This window comes from Peromyscus californicus, unplaced genomic scaffold, assembly GCF_007827085.1.
Source record: "Peromyscus californicus insignis strain IS unplaced genomic scaffold, ASM782708v3 Scaffold_9__1_contigs__length_137607984, whole genome shotgun sequence".
In the NCBI taxonomy this organism is placed as follows: Eukaryota; Metazoa; Chordata; class Mammalia; order Rodentia; family Cricetidae; genus Peromyscus; species Peromyscus californicus.
The window spans coordinates 126,215,481-126,222,444 of NW_026294617.1; the positions used below are offsets into that span (position 1 = coordinate 126,215,481).

General features: G+C 41.0%; 1 long non-coding RNA gene across 1 annotated transcript; it reads right to left on the bottom strand.

Annotated features, from left to right (window-relative positions):
- Positions 1 to 785: 785 nt before the first annotated feature.
- On the bottom strand, positions 786 to 6,962 carry LOC128105825 (uncharacterized). The gene is made up of 3 exons (XR_008216510.1): positions 6,853 to 6,962; positions 3,558 to 3,660; positions 786 to 2,419 (listed from the first exon to the last, which is right to left on the bottom strand). It is a non-coding gene; the product is annotated as an uncharacterized LOC128105825 (long non-coding RNA).
- Positions 6,963 to 6,964: the final 2 nt, after the last annotated feature.

The window sequence follows — 6,964 nt, forward strand, 5'->3', positions numbered from 1 at the left end:
CATGGAGTCACTGTTTTCAGGGCACTAATCTTTTTTTCTGTTGCTTATGAAACCCTTCCCAGCATACCATAACACATAGCTGATGTTTTGAGATCTCCCACATCTTCCCTCTAGCCTTTGTTTTAAGCTATTTCATCCATCCATTCCTATTTCAACAGTCTTCTACATACATGTTGATGTCTAATTCTTGAATACCATCTGATGCACCCCTTATAAGAGACTCGGAGAATGTTGCTGAGTTGAACAGATGTGTGGTAAGAAGGGGAGGTCGCTATCTGAGTATCAGGTCACCTCAAATGCACAGCACCCCCATTCTTTTTTATTTTTTTATTTTTTATTTATTTATTTATTCTTTTTTTTGTTGTTTGCTTGTTTTTCGAGACAGGTTTTCTCTGTGTAGCTTTCTGCCTTTTCTGGAACTCCCTCTGTAGCCCAGGCTGGCCTTGAACTCACAGAGATCCGCTTGCCTCTGCTTCCCGAGTGCTGGGATTAAAGGTGTGTGCCACCACCACCCATCCCCAATTCTTACACTAGTGGCAATGTAACCATCTCCATGCAGAGTTCTAGTAAGGACTATGCCCCAGCCTTCTCCAGTCAAAGATTTCCAAGCAGTCTGGATTTGTAGCTTCTCCATTTCCAGGCCCAAGAACTTGCCCCATTTGAGGCTCTGTAGCCTTGCCTTCCTCTCTTTCTTCCTCCGTTTCTTCCTACTGCATTGGAAAATTACCATTAGTTATACTGTTAGGGTCCAAGAGAAGGCCCCAAGAAAAACCAGCAGTCACATACACAATTTAGCAAGAGCATTTATTGTTCCCCACTGGTTGGGGTGGCAAATTGCAACCCCAAAGGGAGGTTTCAAGCTCCTTGTAATAAGAGTGAGGGGAATCCCATGGAGGAGGGATTAATCTGGTGCTGGTTGGTGAAGGAAAGATTAGTCTGGAAGCTGAATGATTGGAGGCTGTAGTGGTTAGAGGCTTGTTGACGGGGGCATCTGCTGAGCCAGCAGAAGGGGCTTTGGGGTACCTGTTGAGTCAGCAGAAGGCTGTGGGGCACCTGCTGATTGGCTGCCCCTGAGTTGTGGTCTTCCCTAGAACCACTTGCTCAGTTCCAGACAGTCCCGGTAAAGTGAAACTAAGGCCTGGTCCCTGGCAGGGCTACTACAAACCTGTCATAGCTCTGGTCTGACCCCTCAGCCCTCTCATTCTCCCCTTGAGTAGTACATCATCTCATATCCTTGAGATGCTTTTTTTCTAAGTTTATAGGCTTGTAAAGTTCCCATTTTGGGGGGCCTTTGATCAGGTGTGACCCATGAAGTATAGAAATAGCCGCTATTTTCCCCATACGTTTCTATCTGGGCCCTATCTCTATCATGTCCAGGGCAAACATAAAAATGGGTGACTTCTTGCAATTTAGTACCAGATACCTTAATCCAACCATAAAACACTCACAAATCAAGCTATAGATCAAGAAACCAGGTCCCTAAAGGGGCTGCATGTGAAGTGTGGATCAAGAACTTTCCTGAGCCAGCATTGATGATTTTCCATGTGAAATTAAAGGGTAGGTGGGAGTTGTTGTGCCCCATGGTGACCGGACTGGAAAGCCCTGGCAGGCATGTGCTAAGGAAGCATAGGGACAAGCCCATCATTAAGCTAGGTGGGTGACTTTCTGGACTCTCAGTTTTAGAGGGTCCTGTGGGTGTACATTGGACCTCCAAAGTCCAGAGCTGGCTTCCTCTGGAGTGTAGTCCTCAGGATCAGCATGTGGGACCATAGGCTTCACATGTGGGAATGGTGAATCCAAGTGGGGACCAAATCCAATTTGAGAGTTGGTCAAACCAGGCTCCAAGGTTTCTTTCCTGTGCCTCTTGATGATCATCAGGTCCAGGTCCCCTAGCCAGAACTGTGGGACACATGAGGTGGTGCCTTCTCATAGACTGCATACAATTGAGGGCAAAGTTGTTTCTGTACCTAAGACAGAACTTGTAGGGAGGAAAGAAATCCTTGGCCATCAAATTCAGCTAGTAGTTCTGCCCTGAGGTTAGGCAGAATGGATTGTGGCCTGACATACGTGATCTTAAATGGGGTCATTCCTAGAGTATAGGGAGTTTCCCTTTGACTCAGCATTTCAGCCTATTAAGGGCAGGGGACACAGGATGACATATTCTCTTCTGTAATTACTTCCAGCTGATATTGGAGTGTTGTTGTCAAGGACCATGAAGGCTAAAAGACCAGTCAAAGGCTGGAAAAGGGGGCATTCATCAGAAGCATATGGTCATTTGACACAGCTGTAGAGACAGGGAACAATCATATTGGCTGAATTGGTCCATATCAGCTTTCAACAAGTCCAGAGTTCACAACTGTTTGCAGTAGGTTGTAGTCAGCAGCTGGTGCTTGAATGTGTCTGTCAGCCAAGTAGAAATCTGTTGAGACAGATATAAATTAGAAGAAAAAGTTAAAATTCAACTTTTAGATCTATAGTTTTAGTAATTGAGGAAGGGGAAGAGTCCCAAGACCAGGAGAGAGAAATATCATTCCCAGGAATACACAGGTAGGGAAACTTAAGCTATACTTATCTAGAGTCCTTTTGACCTGTGAGAAGTGGATCCAAGTTTTATGATTCTCTTGGTTCTCTGAAGCTTACATAAAAATTCTTTGAGTCCTAGCAAAAGCTACAGATTTGGGTTAAAAGCATGTACATTTTCCTCCTGTCCAGAGAACCAAGTTTAGATTGAGCAAAGATGTCTTTGACTTGATTAGAAGCATTTCCAAGTATATATTTAGAAGACAACCAAGAGAAATCTAAAATTAAGCTTGTGACTTAAACAGTAAGTAGTCATTGCTCTGTTAGCTTATCAAAACTCTGTTAATGTTAAATTCTGAACTTTTAAAACCTCAATATAACAATATCACAGAAGGAAAAAGAAATCTGAAGCATTTTCCTTATCTTAAATCATCTATTTATACCTTTGTAACTTGTATTTATATCTTAAATCATTTCCTGAGACCCTTAGAAATTATTCAAGCTTTCATATCCTCAGATCTTTATATATCTCAGTCATAGACTCTCATATCCACAGCCCTTATATAACTTACTGTCTCCAACCCATAAACCACCTACTCAAACCTTCATGACTTACTTTAACTTTCATATCTTAGAACATTTTCTTAGATCCTCAAAACTTGCAAAGACTTTTATATTTTCTTTCCTGTCTCATCATTTATCAGAGATATAAGCAGTTGTTATTATTATCATATACCCCTAGTGGAAAGTTACATCTGAAATCTGTTTGTCCCCCAATATGAAGCCTGTGAGTAAGACAAAACTATCTGCCTTTTCTTACCAAGAGACCCATAAGTTGTAGAATAGTGAGGACTGTGGCCTGATTTTTACTTACAAAGAGAACTGAGAAACAGTGTGCCCATTGCTCTTAAGGCTACAGTCAGTCAATATCCCCAGAGATCTGAGAAGGATAAATTATACCTATTATATCTGAGTAAACAGAACTGCAGACAAGGCAACTTCTGAATCCATTAAAAATGACAGAGACTAGTCCATACCAGATAGCCATCCCAGGCTGCGGGGGTCTCCACAGCATTGGAGACAGAGGTATGAGGACAGCAACAGTCTTCATCTGCCAGGTCCACAAGGTCAAAGTTTTTCCTGTGAAGGAGGAACGGGGGGAAGATCGATCTTACTTTGTCTAGGCAAAGGGGGGCAATCAATTCTCCAGTATCCTACTTGTCCATAGTCTGGGCCAAATCCTAACAGCAGGTGTTGCATTAGGCCATACTGCCCAGTGGTCAGTGTTATCAGCAATCAGGGTGGAGTCATTGCATTGTTCCATATCTTCTTTGGAGACCCTGGAAGTCATTGCTAGGAGCTGGAGTCTCTGTTACAATAAACTTTTTATTAAACATTTTAAATGCCATATTCTGCAGATATCTGGAGTATTTGAGGATTGTTTATCTACTAGATATCTCTGAACAGACAAACTTTATTGCTTGTTTTAAGCTTACTTTTAAGAACATGACTATAATTAAAGAACTTTGATCATTTATAAGATGACTGATTATTTACTTGTGCTCCTTAACAGTCTACAGTAAGTTAGCAGCTTTCATACGACCAGGACTTTCCTTCCTGTTAGGTTCAGCCCTAAAAATAATGATTTTGAATTGAAGCTCTTCTAGTACCAAAATAAAACCTTTTAATCATAAATAATGGGCTCAATAAAGAAACCAGAGCCATTTTGTGCATAAAAATGAAACAGGTTTGCTCCAAGTTGCTAAGGCTGTCTCTCGGTGACAAGGGAAAAATCCCCAAGGCCATATAGGAACAGGAGAAAGGGGGCATATGAGTTGGGGTGTGGCCTGTGAGCAGGAACTGAGGAAGCCTGGCGGCCAGCACTGTCCTTGATAAGCCATGGGGGCACCTGCCCAAATGCTCAGCCCTGGGAAAAGGACCCTCTCAGGGGACTAGAAACTATTATAGAATATGTTCCCATTTATCTAAATTCTCTGAAAGCTTGGTATTAAATATTTGGCAAAGACATAGGTACTTAGGTATAAATCTCTAAGTCAGCTTTTATTAATCTGAATAGACCTTTATAACCTTACATTTTTTATCGCCATATAAAGTGTATTCTAACCAAAGTTGTATCACATATACAGTAACAAATCTAACTTTATATTTCTATCATCATACAACAGTCTTCATCAGTGCTGCTGTTCTTGGTCTGATGGCAACTGTAACATGAATCTTAAAGGTCTTATTAGTCAAATCAAACCCAGAGCCAGGTATTGGGGTGAATTATGAAAGATCAGAGAAACAGAAGAACAAGCCACAGCCACACCACCTTGTCAATTCCTCAGCTGATCCTGTTTCCTCAAACTGGAAGCTTCTGAGTCTTCATCCGGAATGAATCTCAGCTGAACTGCTGCTAAAAGCCTAAAAGTTTAACCAGGCTCTAGTTACTGGTCCTCACGCCTTACATACCTTTCTGCTTCCTGCCATCACTTCCTGGGATTAAAAGCGTGTGTCACCATGCCTGACTGTTTCCATTATGACTTTGAACTCACAGAGATCCAGACAGATCTCTGCTTTTGGAATGCTAAGATTAAAGGTGGGTGTGCCACCATTTTCTGGCCTTTATATCTAGTGGCTGTTCTGTTCTCTGATCCCAGATAAGTTTATTAGGGTGCACAATATATTGGGGAACACAATATCACCACAGGCAACTATTCTTTATACCAAACATAAAGTTAGAGCCATATTTTTCTGAAATGGCTTCTTTAGAAATATTGCTTTTTGCAGACCAAAGTTCCCCATTTGTTTTGCTTTTATCTTATAAGCATTTTTCCCTATTCATAAACATTATAGGAACATTTAGACCACAGTTTTCATTTACAGGCCATAGACATGTTGCTGACAATTTTTAAGAAATAGGTTTTGACTTTTCTACAAAACTCTGAATAGTTAAGAGCTTTAATCTTGTCATTTCATAGGAGGCCAATCACATAGAGCCCTGTAACCTGGATGGCTGTGACATGATGATTAATTATTAGCCTGTATTTTTAATTATATGTTATAATTTTTAATAAGTCTGACATGGGACCTCAGTCCCCTCTTTCCTTTAAAGATTATGACCCCATTCCCAATACAAACATTTTGCAGTGGAGAATCATCAGCTTTATTTTGTTTTTGTTTTTAAATGAAGAAAATCAACCAGAATTAACATACCATGGTCAAATCTCATACCTGCTCTGGCCTTCTACAACTTACTATATACCCTCAGTTTCCAATCTCTGCTCCTCTGGTTCAGCCACACATTCTTATTTTAGACAACTTCCTCTTTCCTTTCTCTTCTCATCACTACTTCAGTGTCCTGCCTTCTTATTTTCCAGACAACATGAAATCTTTTATCGAAGTCCTTCTTGTGGTTTCCTTCAGTAGTCTAGAATATTGTATGGCTATAATATTTTAAACAAGAGTAGAAACATACATATACCATAACAAAAATAACTCTAAATTTACATCAACACATAGAAACCTGTACCAACCTGAAACATCTAAGACTTGCAGTAGTGTGGTGATATTTTATTTGTGCTGAAATGTGGTGATATTTTATCTGTGCTTTAATAAAGCTTTCCTGGAGATCAGAGGAAATAGCAAGCCATTTTAAGCAAACATAGAAGTCAGGCTGTGGTAGCACACACCCTTAATCTGATCACTTGGCAGGCAAGGTCTCTGTGTGTTCAAGGCCACACTAGGGAACAGAGCCAAGTGTAGTGACACACACCTTTAATCCCAGTACCAACCATAGAGACCTAGAAGTCTGTACAGACAGGCAGTGACAAGGAAGTGAGGTAGCTGGGCTAAGATAGCCAATGAGAGGTCAGAACAGCAAGGCAATAAAAGCCTGGGGAGACAGGAAGTCATGATATTTGGAAGCTGCAGAGCTGGTGAGGTAAGGTTAGCTGGTGGTTATTCCTATTTCCCTGATCTCTCTAAGTCTTTCACCCCTGTATTTGGCTCTGTGTTTTTTATTTAATAAGACCATTTAGAAATTCGTCTACACAGTAGTTTTTTTCTTACCCTAAACAATGATAATTTGTAACCAACTCCTCTAAATGATGACAAATATTAATAAGCCATTGGATCAGAATGAACAAAAATCATGTATTTTTCTGTGGAAACAAAAGCACAGTTTTTCTTAGGCAATGTCAGGACAGGAAGGGGTTAAAGGGAAGTAACTGACAGCAAGGACCTTGGTCCATAGTGAAGAATCTGGCTCAGGAAGGAAGAGGAGGGGATTGCCACAGCTACACAGCCAGCCTGTGAGCACAGAGTGCCTACCTGGTAGTCAGTATCCTGCAATAAAATGATTGTCAGCTTCCCCGGCTGTTGCAACAATTAACCCCAGTTTTTCTATCTGGCGTTTGAAGTCCTGCCCCAGTGTGCCACTGCT